Genomic DNA, 15,189 nt, shown 5'->3' with positions numbered 1-15,189 from the left:
TTCTGTACCATTGAAAAAGCTCTATCTCACACAAAATTCAGGGATTTTTTTTTTTCTCCCTCTGGCTTATAAAAGCAATATGTTGAAATCAGGAGAGCTGAGGGTCTCCTTATGCTTTAGAGACTAAGGGATAAATTGGCACAGTTGCGTGGAAGATAGTGAAGTAACACCAGGAATGTATGCTTAAAATTAGTGTGGGCAGAGCATCTTGTTATTACAGCCATGCTTCTTTGAACCTAAGCTTAGGGTCAGAGCTGGCTGGGGTGGTTCTGTATGACCTTGTACTTTATCAGATAGTAAGATCCAGAGAGTCATTTGCACATTGAGAGGGAGACCATCTTTTCTAATTTGGCATGTAATCTGTAATGAGGCTGAGAATGCTTTTCCTTGCTCTTTTTTACCTGCTGAGAGCACTGAATAAACCTAAAAGCGATTTAATAGCTGTTCAGGATGTGATGTCAAGCAGACCTCAGGGAAGAGGCTTGTATTTTTCAGGCTGAGTAACAGATTTGCCATGCTGTGACTTGCCAGCTCATGTAAAATGCGTCGTGTTGCATTTCTGAGTGCTTAGTGGCATATCTAGCTGTGCTCCCCCTACACTCTAGTCAGGACTCCTCATCTTGACCCACATCACACTAGGTATGATAGGTGAAATATGCAATTTTACAGAAGGTAATTTTCTTCCAGCTGAGATAAATTCATAGGTCTATGATATACACCCATAGCACTCGAGATAATTTCTTCAAGTGGGGAGTATCATTATCCAACCTGTAAACCCTTACCTGTAACAAGACTTAGATTGTGGCTTTTCTAGACTGGCTATGCAAGTGCAAGGAGAAACTATACACAACCAAACTCTTCTAAAAAATTCCCAGAAAAGAACACTCTGGTAGATGGCTTCCAAGGATATAAGAACACTACATTAAAAATGGAAGTGTACATAGCTCTGTGCCCCTTCTGGGCCAGCCTGTGCTACAAAGTGAGTAATCAGACAGATACCAGGAACAACTGATGAACCTAGTACATCTGAATGAAAAGTCATAGGAGTGAACATCATGGTTTTTAATGATTTAAGCAGTCATCTATTCCAATATATACTCATTCCATTATTGCTGTCAGCCGAGAAATTGAAAAAAGTTTCGTATCAAACTTGTGCTCCACTTCAGAATTGGATTTCCATTTTGTTTTTCTAGGTCATACAAAAAGCATGTGGCTAATGACCCTGTGGTAGAATTGCATTTATGGGAAGGTCACTGCAAAATTGAGTCTCCTGAACTGACAAGGTGATAACCCATTATGTGAGACAAATTATTTTTCATTCCTTGAGTATGCATTATAATATTGTTAATAATGATGAACTCTTTGGTATTAATGCAGCCCTGCTCTGTAATTTCAGAAGATCTTCATTTTACTCTAGCACTGTTCAAAGTCCACCGAAAAGTCTTTATCACAATGTTAGTGGCTTACGTATGTAGAATATGCACCGATATTTGTGCTTGGATTGTCAAATGAAATCTCCTTTCCCAAAGATAAAACAATGGACTCCTTATTCTTTTAGAGTAAAGCTGTAGGCAACAGCATAAACATAGTTATACCGCTAAAAATTTGGAATAGCTGAGCACAACCAAAATGGGTTTTACATGAACAGTCACATTTTCCGCTTCCTTCACTACCCACAAAATCTTTTGCATTGTCAAAACACCATACTTCCTGTTTTCAAAACTCTGAAATACTTCACAGTTAACATCAAATTTGGCAGATTAAATGCCCTTCCTTAATTAAAAGACAATAACTTATCCAGCCTGCTGAGTGAGGAAAAATCAACAAATCTAAAATTGTAGATTGTTAAAAGGTCAACAACTGTTGACATACCTTGCAGTAGATTGTCAGGAGTGTTTCTCTGCTTATGAATGTTAATTTCTTTTGACTATATGGAGTGATATACTGTGTTATCATACGATGCCACAGTGTGGTAACTGTTGGTAAATGCTGAAGCTTTTTTTTTTTTGGGGGGGGGGTAATATTACTTTCTTAAAATCATATTTTCATAAATTGGCTTGATATCTTACTGAGTTTATATGTATTACTTCCTTTTCCCCTACATGGATTTTTTTTTTGAGAATGAATTTTAAGTATAGTGCCTTTTTCAGTACATATTTTTGTTTTATGATGTATCATCTTTTTGGGGCTGCTTTTCTACTGATCTTCATAATGTATTGTTACTTATGGATACAAAAGTAGACTATAAAACATTGCTACTAGAGGGGAATGGGGGGTTCAGCTTTGTACTGTATCAGATTCTGTTCTACACCAAGAGTCCTTCAGCAGCAGATCGTACATTAGAGTTCCTCGATTTTGCAGTCTTGGTTTGTGAGCAACAGGAGGCACAGTCATAGTCACACTAGATGTGCTGGTATCTGAGGAGCAGTGGAGATAAGGCTCATTCCAGCCTATTCTTCTTAGACTCTGTGAGTATCTGTTTTAAAAGAAGGATAAGGGTATAAACGTTATGATGTTGGAATCAGCTCTGCTGGCTGTATTTGTGCCAGCGTATGTGTACATAAACTGCAAAAGAACTCAATGAGTGAAAATAGGGTTTTCATATCAGGCACTGATGGAAGCGACTATACAGGTACGCAAGCAGTGAGGGATCAGATACTGAGCATCTGCTTTGTAGGGAGTGGTGCATAAATGCAAACACAATATCCACATATTCATCACTATGCTCATGGGAATTAAAAATTGCAGCAATGTTTGCATATGGGAATTCAAAACCACAGCAGTTAACCTGCTGACAACTAGAATGAAGCTAGCAGGAAGACTAGGATCTCCTCATCTCTGTTTGCCAGGTGAAAAATTTGCTGCTTTAGTTAGGTTGATGCCAACGTTTATTTCTGTTGCAGAGATAAACATTTAAAAATTTCTTGTCTTTTGATGGTATGGCAAGGATAACAAAAATAAGAGAGATTTCTATATGCTTGCTCTTGAGGATATAAAATTGCTTTATTTATTAGCCAGTCAATTCATTTTCTGTGTTTAGAACTACTTTCTGGCTACAGGCTATTGCCCTGACTGATCACTATAATTTCAGGATATGGGTAACAGAGAGAAAAGAAACTGCATTTTGTTTGTCAGGAGAGTCATCTTCTGGTTCTTCAGGAGGTGGAGTGGAAGTTGTAGATTGTATGTAAAGTGCTGCAGAAGAGACTGGCATCGCGATTGATGATGATGAGTCAAATTTACCCTCTCTTTTATTTGCTACCTTGAAGCTAGTGAAAGTACATTTAGAAAAGACTTGTTTCATTGGCCAAGGCTCTGGTAGGATGATAGAAACCAAATTATCTGTCTTGCCTAATATGTATGAGTTTTGAGCAAAGATGAAGTCCCAGAGCCTTGCAGATCCACGCTGTCTGAGATGGTATCTCAGCGTGTGAGCGGGATCTCTTATTTGACTGCCTTTTGTAGGAAGGACTGTTTTCCTTTCAGAGAAACACTTGGTGGGACTGTGCTTAAATTAAATCACGTGAGTGTACTGTATTTAACTGCTTGGTTAGACGAAGACCTCACTGAGGGATTTTCAACAAGGGAGACTTCTTTCAATGCCTCCAGGATTTTCAGTAAGCCTAGACCAAAAGGCTTTCTACTTCCTATTTCCTTTTTTTTTCTTGCTGTGCTTCCCGCACAGCTTATCAGTGTTCATCAAGGAATGAGATCAAAAAATGGAAAAAGAAATTGAATTTGTTTTCAATACAATGAAAGCAAGAGAATGACAGCCACTTACCTGAAAACTAGAACTAAAAATATTCATGTTTATTTGGAAGTGACTCTGAGATAAGACTCATCGAGCTAATAAAGACCAGCATGAACAGTACTTTGACAAGCAGAAAAAACTGAGGTCCCATTTCAATGCAATATATTCTGCCCAGAGTTTCCACTCTCATATGGGTTTTTTTTTGTTTAAAAAAAGAAATCGGGCACAGTTGAACAGTCTTCGTTCAGCTGTTTGTTACCACTGCTTCAGGTAAGTTCAGGTAAGTTGGCAACGTGTAACTGAAGGAGTATAACAATTTAAGTGCTCCCACTGTCCTGTTTGGCTCTCTTCACACTGAATGTCCTCTTCTACTGACCACAGGTAGCACAATTGACCCAACAGCACCCACATGTACAAATGCTTTCTTCTGAAGTATGTCACAGTTCTGCAGAAAAGACGACTGGCTGTATTTGAGATTTGTACATAAGAATTTTGGAAGGGGTTGTTGAGTTGTGTTCTTATTACGTGAGAACAAATTGAGAAAGCAGGCTTCGGAACACTCTGACTCCGAATAATTTTTCAACAACACATAGTGCAAAGAGTGAAACAAGCTCAGAAAAATGCTGAGCAGAAAAATGGCACAGTGAAAAGTGCTGTCAGGTGAATCACTCCTGAACTGCAGCAGATAATTGCAAAGCAGAATTTCTCCTTTTTGTCTGAAATCAGTGGGTGTCAGGAAAAATAAATAAGAAATGTAGTTTTATTTCTGATAATATGTATTGCTAGAACAATGAACTAAGACAGTCAAAGCCATCAATCCAGCTAGAGAAAGCTAGTTAAAAGAGTGCAGTACAGAAAAGGTAAATTAAGGGACTTTTGTAGGGTTATGAACTCTCTTCTTTTCTTTATAAAAATATACTGGAAGCAAAGAACTGTTGGAAAACAAGAAGAATATGCAAACCAAGTTTGTGACTCATCTACCACTCTTCAAGCTTCAAGGGAGAAATTCCTGAGAAGAGCATAGTATGACTGGGGTCTCAAACAAAGCACTTGAATATATTGAAAAAAAACAGAATATGCTGCAGCAGTTAATCTGCTACACAAAAGAAATGAAGTGTATTGTAAGATTGCACCATCCATTTTGGATTTTTTAAATTGTAATTCAAGAAAAAAAAGCAGTTCAAAAGGGGTTGTATCACTTGAAGTTGTAGCAGGAGGGGGAAGGGGAAATGTATATGTGTAACAGTACCTGCCCCAAAATACCCAGCGGAAGCAGGGCAGGAGGGACTACAGTCCTTCCAAGCTAGCACATTTGACCAGATTCTAGCGTAGTGAGCTAACCTGTGTATGTCTGAAGGAATCTGCCTGCAGCAATACAAGCCTCACCAATTTATTCTATACTCAGGAAGGAAATGAAAGCGAATTTGTTCTTAAAAGGTTTTTTTTTTTTAAGAGTTAGCTGGCACAGCTTGATATTATATGATGAACAGATGCTCATTTTCCAATACTGTCTCAGTTCCAGGTGATTAATAAATGAAGCAGAAATCCACTGAATTCCTAGACTGAGAGAGATTGCTGAAGAGCAGATACCTACACTGTCTTCAAAAGGTAGTTGTTTAGTACAGGATGTCAGGGCTTGCTGAGGAATACATTCATGATTTCTATACACCATATCATTTATTAATATCAGAGAATCACAGAGCAATTGAATCTGGGAGGGACCTCTGCAGGTCTCTAGTCCGCTCTTTGTGCAAAGCGGGGCCAACTTAAGAGTTGGATGAGGTTGCACATTTGAATATCTCCAAGGATGGAGATTCCAGAGTTTTTCTAGGCTCCGCTTCCATTGCTTAACCACTTCTATGGTGAAGAATTTTTTCCTTATTTCTGCCAAAATTGTCTGTTTTGCTACTTGTAACTGTTGCCTCTTGTTCTTTCAAAATATATCTCCAAGACTATAGTACCTGTGAGGTGAGAAGGTTCTGAGAACAGCAAACTGTTTAGACATGAAATCAGTTTATGGGAAAATTGAGTTCCCAAGAAAATATGTATATTTGAATACTACAAGTATAATATATAAGGCATGCTACATAACATATTTTGCAATCATCTGTTTCAGTCATAGCATTACAATTGGTGATCTCTCCCATCTGTTAAATCTGCCTGTCAAGTCATGTGTAGTTCAGAAATGCTTGTAACTAAAATACATTGAAATATCTTGCCTGAATATATTCCTTATAATTAGAATTGTGTGAAAAAGGGGCACCTCTGACACTTCTTTTGTACCTACCCACAAAGATACATTCAGAAAGAGAGGCAATACGAAACGTTGAACACCACCAATCTCAGCCTAAGCCTTTATGGGAGGAAAGGGGAAACGGCTACTTTAGCTTGTGAAATGTGCATATGGTTTCTTTCACTCTGAGTAGCAAATTAGGGAAGATGATGTCTAAAGTGTACAGATGGAGCTGTAGAACAGAACCAGGAGAGATGAGTAGTGCTTAGGGGATAACTCTTTCCTTTATTTTAATTAAAAAAAAAAAAAAAAAGTGAGCTAGAAGAATATAACTTGTTTCTCTGTCATTTACTATAGTAAATTATGTATTATCCTGGAAAGCTTTTATTTGATGTGAAGCACCAAAAAGCAAAAAATGGGTAACTTTGGAGGGCAAGGAGGGAATAGGTTGACTCAGTCAGCAAGAGCAGATTTTTCAAAAATGTTTAGGTAGATAAAGATGCAGTTATATGCCTAATAGAAGCTGAGAACTATTTGCATGTAGTACTGTTCCATGGGGAAAAGTAGAGTTGAGGGGCAGATGGGTTTCAAAGCCTAATACAGTATCTAAAACCAGTCTCTTTATATAGGAAGAGTTGTATTAGAGCCTGTGCAGGCAAAAGGGTCCTAGCACCTAATTTAGAGCCTGCATAAGAGGGCCAGTGAAAATTCGTTGAAGTTTGAGCATATCTGACTGCCGTTTCTCAAGCCAGACAGAGGTCTGAATGCCCTAGAAGAAAGGAGCAGACCTGACTGAGGAGAAGGTGAATTGTATCGTGAATGAGCTGTTGCACTTGCACACTTCCACTCATATCCTGGGAAAAAAAAATGTAATGGGATTTCATAGCTTCCTGTGATGAGAATCTGAATGCCCATAGACTATTGATTACCAACTTACAGATGAGTATCAAGGAAAAAAAATATTAAATTGCTGCACACAAGTGTGTTCATCAAAGACATGTCATCAGCCAAATACTTTCATAGCTGAAGCATGTATTGCTGTTAATTCTAATACTCATTTCATTATATATTCCGATTTTTTTAATATTATTTCTATGAAAGTGAAAATGATAAAGCAAACAAAAATACTAGTTGACAGGATAATTGCTTTCCCACTGAACTGCTGAAGTTTTAATTTATAAATGTGTATATAAACCTAATTTATTTTATTATTCCGGAACATAGATATTAATACGTATTTCAAGAGAACTAATAGAGACATTTTTGCTGTAGGTCACTTTCCATCAAGCAAAAGAACAAAAAGCTGTGACAGTCCTCAGAACTAATTAGATTTCCACTTGCTGTTTGTTCCCTTAAAGACCCATATCTTCTTTTGTTGCTGTGGTATAAAATAAACTTCAGGAGTATGTCTTCTTGGTGTGATTATTTAAAAATACGATAGAATGTGGTTACTAACTTCATGCAAGTATCTGGGTTAGTTTTTCAATCTTAATAAGGTCTCGGGAGACTGCTTTAACTTGAAAAAGTATTCTTACATATGACTCTTCCTTTAACTCTTTGAAACTTGCACCAAGTCTTACAAGATTTTGTCTCACATTATTTTCTAAATTTGTCTGATGTTTTTTGTAGCAATAGAATGTTCCTAGTGATAAGCGAGGCAAACATTTCCTATCATTCATTCTAATTACCTTATGCTCAAAAGACACATGGGTCACTTCCAAACACATTTTATAACTTGTCTTTGATTACATATTTTGGATATTTTCATCTAGGTAAGTTATCTGCTGAAAAATGTCATATAGTTACATGACAGTTACTGTCATTAAATTAGTTATAATTATTTTTTACAGATCTTGATGCTTGGCAGATTTTGAGTAACTGCTGTTGTGTAATTTGCTTTTGAAATATTACTACCAAAATATGTTTTGTGTTTGTTAGGTCTTCAGACAGTTTTGAACACAATGGAATAATAATTTTTAAAAGCCCTAATGTCACCTTGTCAACAGTATTGGGATTATATTCATTGCTCTTTAGTGTCATACCTACTGAGTGGGTCAAATTAATTTTGTACTGCAACAGTAGCTTTCATCAAGGCTATATGTAGTTCTGCTAATTTCTCTCCTTTTAAAAGGAAGCTGGTATACTCATGTAATCTCAGGCCAGTATGTGAGTGAGAAGGATTCTCTTTTCACCATTTGAGACCTGGATATGTTCCTAATTAAACTTAGTCCGCTTGTGATAATGCAGGATCTTTGCTGATTCTGTATCCTCTGCAATCGTCTTTTGACATCTGGACAGCAGCTGTTGCAGAACTATACAAGTCTATAGGTCTTTCATCAGTCTACTGGCTCTCATTCTGTATGAAGCAAAAGAGAGAGTGGGGGGAAAACATCATTTGAGATTATGTTGATTTTTTTTTTTTTTTTTTTTTTTGCCTTCTACCCTCACGCACATGCATTGGTGGTAACATTTAAATCCAAATTCCTTATTCAAGGAAAACTTCTGTTGTCATACCGTGTTCAGAATAGTTGAGGTTGGAAGGGACGTCTTGAGATTATCTAGTCCAAAACCCCTCCTAAAAGCAAGGGCACCTGGCGCAGATTGTTTAGGTTATTGTCCAGCTGGGTTTTGATTGTCTCCAGAACAAACAAACAAACAAAAAAACTTATGTTTAAATGGAATTTTTGCATTTCAATTTGTGCCAATTGTCTCTTCTCCTTTTGATGGACAATCATATTCATACCTTTCACATAGTCTTCTGTGGTCTGACAAACCAACAGTTAACAATCACGTTTACCCTGGAGTGTAAGGCAATTTCAGCTTAAGAGGTTTACCATGCCCTTTCTGTTAAGGGCTGAACTGAAGTTCGAGTCTGAACGCTCGCTAAGAAACAGGATCCAAAAAACAGTGAGGATGGATGGATGGAGGCACTATGCCAGCAAATGCGAAGAATACTCAAAGCTCCCTAACAGCCCTGCAGGAGTATATCCTATTTTAAAAGCAGCACGTACAGTGGAGCTGTTCAGTACATAAGGAAAATTAGCTGCGTCTTCTCCAGACGTTCTCTGCTGCGCTCTGCAAATGGAAATATCACAACACTGAGCTACCTTAGGCACCAACAATTATGACCAATTGAGATGAGTTTTGTCCTGTTTCATTCATGGATGCTCAAAAGCAGATTTAAATGTTTCTGAAACATAAGTGAAAATGTTCTGCAAAATATGCTGAGTTTTGACTAGTTTGTATGATAGTTTTTTATAATTTGCTTTACAACTTTACCATTTCTTAACAAATAATCACATTTCTTATATGTTCTCACTTTGCTTTTGAGCAGCTGCGTTCAGAGCAACAATGTCAGGATGATATACATAAACCAAGAGTAGACCATATGATACAATTTTAAAGATTACTTCCACTGCAGTTCTCAAAGAGTTGTAATAGATCTCACAGTGGCTGAAATCTTGTTTCTAATGAAGCTGATAGAAGTGTGTGGGGTCACAATTTTACCTCAAGTAAGTTTATAGATAATTTTATAAAAATACTTTTTCCTTGGAGGTTGAAAAGGTTTTACTTGTTCTGCAAGCTCCACTCATCTTACTGCCCCTGTTTTGTTTGTACATCGCTGTTCAGAAAAGTTTGAGAACAGATTTTCAGTCTGAAATGGGTGGAGCTACTGCATGCAGTCTGCCATTCTTTAGCATGATTTTAGAGGTCCCTTCTTCTGAAGGCTGTGTAAATTAGCAACCTCAAACCTCTGAGTTGGAGCCTAGCACAGTTTGACAGTCAGAACAAGTGTATCTATTCTGTGTGATTATGGAAGCGCACAAAATTTCATTTTTCAAGTCCAGTCCAAAACGACTGTTCAGAGAACTGCCGTCATTTCTGGAGCTGTCAATAGAATGTTAAAGGATTTTATTAGCAAGAAAACAAAGAATAGATTTTTCCTCCAGGTTTTAATTGTCATTTCACTAGGAACAGAGTTAAGTCTTATTGACAGAGGAAATCAAGAATCATTTGTATTTCTTCCATAGATGACGTGTCAGGGAGCAGCAAGAGCTGGGGCTCTGCAAAGGCAGGCAAGGCAGGAGCTGAGTGTGACAGCAGGGCAGGCAGAGCAGTGTCCTCAGCGACAAGAGATGCAGTCTTATAGCACCCCAGCAAGAAGAGAAAGTAGCTCTGCTGACTGTAACCAGGTTCAGCCAAGAGTCTAGTGAACCCCAGAGAAGCCTAATGATGGGGCAGGTCTGAATTCCAGTCACCAAGGCAGTCAGAACAGGCAAGGCAGGTGGCCAGGCGCATCATGCCTACTACATATCTGGGGCCAGGGCTGAGGACAAAGGTGACTCCTGAGACCCTGGAAAGAGGGTGGCTGTGTGGAGGCCCCAGCTGAGGCTTCTTACGGCTCTTTCTCCACTTTGCTCTTCACACGGTGACCTCATCTGAGGTCGCTTGGCTCTGCTATACTGGAACAGGCCTTTAGCACCTGATGGTGCGCTCCTGACATGAGGAATATGGGTCAGATTCTTGCCAGTGTTATTCTGTGTGTCTCCATTGGCAGTAAAATAGTAATTATTAAATCAGCTGAGCTGTTGGAATCATGGCAGTGAACGAATATACACTATCTCCTTGCTGCAATTTTAACACCTTTTCAGAGCGCTAGAGCACAATTAAAAATAGAAAGATGACTACTATAAATAACTGCAGTTATTCAGCTGCATTTGGGGGGAGAAAAACATCTTTTTGCATTCTAGTTTTTTGAAGTTCCCACCAGTTTTTTGATCAGGGAGTTATTAGAAAATGGATTGTAAAGTTGAAGTATAGAAATGACAATTAAAAAAAGATTTCAAGGTGAAGTTAAGGTGTGTGTATACTACTCGGTACAAGCTAATACAGTGACATAGGTTAAATACGTTTTCACTGGAAAGTGCCCCAATCATTTAATGGTGTCAGATCCCCAGTGTACAGCAGTCTTTACTGGAATCTGAATTTTCTTGCAGTAGAATGTTGTCTTTAATAACATCCCGAAAATGGAAGGACTTTTCATTTTTAATCAGAACTGAGAAAAATTATTTCACCTTTCTCAAATTAGCTTTTTGGGATATACTGCTATACTAGTTTTTTTCTTTCCTCTTTCTCCTTTTATCTTGTTTATTTTTTAACTCAGTCAGTAGATTAAGCAGAGAGAAAAGATATGTATTTACAGTTTGTGCAGTCACTGGATAATAATTGTGTTCAGCCTGCATTTTGGGATAGCTACTTTCCTCTGAGTTTTAATTATATTTAATAACTCCATCTAAAGTTTCAAGTTGATAACAATAGAAATGATTCATAGGCACCTAACACTGCTTCCTGTCCAGAATATTTCTGTCTCAGCATACAAATCAAAGTCTTGTCAGATTTTCGGGAGACATCTGCGAGTAGCTGATTATTAGCAAATTTTAATCAGTCTGAGTGGCTATTCCTAGACCACATGTCCAGCTCCTATAAGCGATGAAGAAAAACAATTTCTTTCAAGAGGTACAGCATCCACCCTTTTAAAGTTCCAATTCAGTTGAAATTGAAAGCATTTTTGACATGTAAAATGCTATATGCAAAAATAGGGCTGATTTTAATCTCTCTTAAAATCACTGATGATTTTTAATGCTGGACTGTAAGCCTTTGCTTAGATCCATCCTGACTGTATATTGTGTATATTTCCTCTCATATCTTCGTTCTTGCTGGATAACCATCTAAACATCCAAAATTGGAATAGTAATGTGCAAAAATAATTAGATATATTCAGTTTTATTATAGTCATAGGCAGCTATTGATGATCCCTGAACTGCAATTTTCATCTGATAAATAACCAGAAGATAGCTTTCTGAGAAAGCTTCATATTGGCTGTTACTCAGAAATGTTCTAGTTCTTTTTTTTTTTCCTGTTCTGTTCTTTCCAAGAAAAAGATGAGATGTTTTCAAACCTCCAGCCCCTAATTTGATGGATCTTCCATTGAATTTGTTGTGTCCTTTGCAGAGGAAAGGGGGGACATTCTTCCCTTGAATTCCATGACATTTGTTCTCAAATTCAAACTGTTCTCATGTATAGCAATGCAATTGTACACTTGCTATCCTCATCCATCGTTTATCTGTTACATCTGCAAGCTAGGCACGTACTGGGATTGCCTGGGATCAGGGAGGCTTTATCCGTACATACTCAGGCATTTTTGATTGACTGCCACAGTGATATCTTGTGCCTCTGTTGGAAGAGGAGGCAAAATATCAGGCCTATGGCCTGAAATACTCCAGAGAGCCTTGACTATCTCTGAACTTATAAATGCATGTACATGCGAACAGTAGTGGCATGAGGGACATATTCAAGACCCTGAGGAAGCTGGCACATTGCTCCCCTGGCGGACACCAGCTCCGCCCCAGAGCGGGACAGCTGAGCTGGCTCGCTAGCCAGGGCTCCGTGCTGCGCAGGGAAGGCTCGCCCACGTTTTGTCAGAGTGCTAACTTGTGTGCTGTGACACCAGGCTCCTTGGTGCAGCACAGTTGCAGCCAAGAAGTGCCATTGAAACCAGTCAGACTATTTCATTTTGTAAAATGTCCAAAGACGTTTCCAAGGTTGTGGGCCAAACTTAGGCTGTAAACTCTTCGGACAGAGACATTCTTATCTCCCTTTATGACGGTACAGGGCTCAGCATGACAGGAGTATGATTTTGATTCAGCCTCCCCCTGATGCTGACAAATAAATACTGAAGAGCTATACCAGAGTTAATCAAATTATTTCTTCATGTTCAGTATGGGCAAACTGAAATGAAAAGGGTTCACAACTGGCATCTTCTTCCCATCATTCTACTGTAAGAGAGCAGGAAGCTAGAAAGAGCATAAGCTTTATTACTAATGTTTCAAGCTCTCTCTCTCTAACAGTGCCCAATAAAATCTCCTTGATGTACGTAATGTTCAGTCTTTCCAAACCCAAATGCGCAGTGGGGAGGAAAAAGAGTGGCATACATGTTTCTTTCTATATGTCCCCTGAAATAAAATATTACCAGCTCTCAGGAGTAGCTGTCACAGGAATGGATTGTATTGTTTCATCAACCTCTGATTGTAGCTAATTTTACCTTAATGGAAATGTGTGAACTTTTCTGCAATTTGGATGTTGTTCTCCTGTTGTTTGGAATGTCATTGACAGGATTGTTATTGGGTTGGTCAATGGTATTTGCAAAAGTAAATTTTGCTGCCAAGAAAGAGCATACTTTAGCCTCTTCAATGTGCAAAAGTATGTTCATCTTAACACTGCCCTTGTTGCTAATAGCCTCAAGCTGACGTCTGTTAGAGTCAGCAGGCTTTGCCTACGTCTCTAATAGCTATTTGACCAGAAAAGCCTGTGCTTAGATATAGAATTAAAACCATGAAGAAATTCTAGCTACTTGATCTAGAAATCCTTGAGAGAATGATTATTCAAAATGCAAAAGCTTCCTAGAAGTAATTGGAATTGCTTAGAACAATCTAGCAGTATGATGCAGTATATAAAGATATGCATTTGTAGCAACCCATAATGAGGCATAGCTTTCAATGTAGGATTTTCCAGACTCACTATGGGAGTGTTTCGAAGTCAAACATGATGAGTGAGCGTAATGGTCAGATCACCTAATTAGTTTGTATCCTTAGCATGTCAGTGGTACGTACATACAGTTGTATCTCCTTTGGTCCACTCAAGTAAATGTTAGTTAGATGCTGAGGGTATCCAAAGTAAGTTATGCCATGATTTTGCAGACATTATTCCTGGCAACTATGCTGCTCTTAAATAGGTCCAGTGCCGATTGTCTTTGATTCCCTCTTCTACACTACTTTCTTCATCATGTATCCCCTCAAATAACTGGGCCAAAGGACAGTAGACCAGACAAAAGCTCTTTGTTTTGTTTTCAAGGACTGTCTTGACCTTTTTGCTATTGAACGTGCACAGTTCATGAGGAGGCAGGATACAGAAAGGAGGAGGACAGGAAGGATGATGTAGGTGGTGACTGTTTGTGGTAGCAGACAGCAGTACCTCTCCTTCTTAAACATCTGCTTGTATAGAAGTTTAGGCTAGAAATGCTTGCTACAGTCTAATGAAGCAAATCTGTCCTGTATTTCAGATAAATGATATTTATCCACAAGCAATATTGGGTTTGCAAGAGCTTTCAGTTTAGTTAGCACCATTCTTTTCATCTTCTGGGGCACCAGAGGGATGTTCTGTTTGCTGTGGTTAGTGCTGAATAACTTTCCAAAGACTTGCAGTTGCCGAAGTTCTGCCTCTGTCTCCAGATGTAACACAAAGGTTAGTGGGTGAACTTTGCAAAGTTTAGCAAGCATTCCTTCTCTAAGTAAAAGTCTTTTTTTCATATGTTTAAAGGTACGGTGCCATTCTGAAGTGATTGTTGTCTTGACCAAGACTTCAGCTAATTTTTATCTTGCACTGGAATTCATAGTGTTTTTTCATGAAGCCTGGATACATTTTATGCTTTGCCAGCATGGATGAATCCCGTCTCAGCTCTTCTCAAGTCATGCGTAATCCCCATAGTCTCTCAACTTATGTATTTAAAATTATATGTCATCAAAATAATACCCTGAGCAGTAAGAATTTCCCCTATATAGCTTTTCAGATGCTTTCTGCAATATCAACGTTTAAGTAGTCTTTGATAATCCTGCCATGACATCAGAGAAACAGATCCTGTTAACGGTTTTATTTAAAATTTTTATACTGGTATTTTTATACTGGTAAAGGAATACTGATAATTCAGCTATCTTCTAAATTAAACTATTTGAAACTGTTCTCAGTTGATTCCATGTTGTCATCTGCAGACTGATGAATCTGAAATTTATAGCAGCATTGCCAGAAAAAGGCTGACTGTTCCTTTTAGACTAAGCTGCATGTTTTCTGTGTGCAGATTCCAATTTCCTGCAGTTTCTACAACACTTGTTCTTAAAGAACAATAACTGCTGTTGTTGAAACCAAGTCTGGGTTGCCTGTCTTCTCCTGAAGAGTTGCGTGGGTGAGGGGCAGGGTCTGCCACCCTATGCCAGGGTGTGGCCTCTATAAAGAAACAGATTTTTGAGAGAAGAGCTGACAAGATGACGAATGGACCAGGTATTAATTAGCCGCGAATGACTGCAGAGGGAAGACAGACAGCTTGAAAAGAATTTGTAGGCTCAGTCTGGGAAAGTGTTTCACCTCACAAGCA

Source organism: Struthio camelus, chromosome 11 (genome assembly GCF_040807025.1).
Source record: "Struthio camelus isolate bStrCam1 chromosome 11, bStrCam1.hap1, whole genome shotgun sequence".
In the NCBI taxonomy this organism is placed as follows: Eukaryota; Metazoa; Chordata; class Aves; order Struthioniformes; family Struthionidae; genus Struthio; species Struthio camelus.
The sequence above is the reverse complement of the archived record's forward strand: the minus strand, read 5'-3'. Positions refer to the sequence as shown.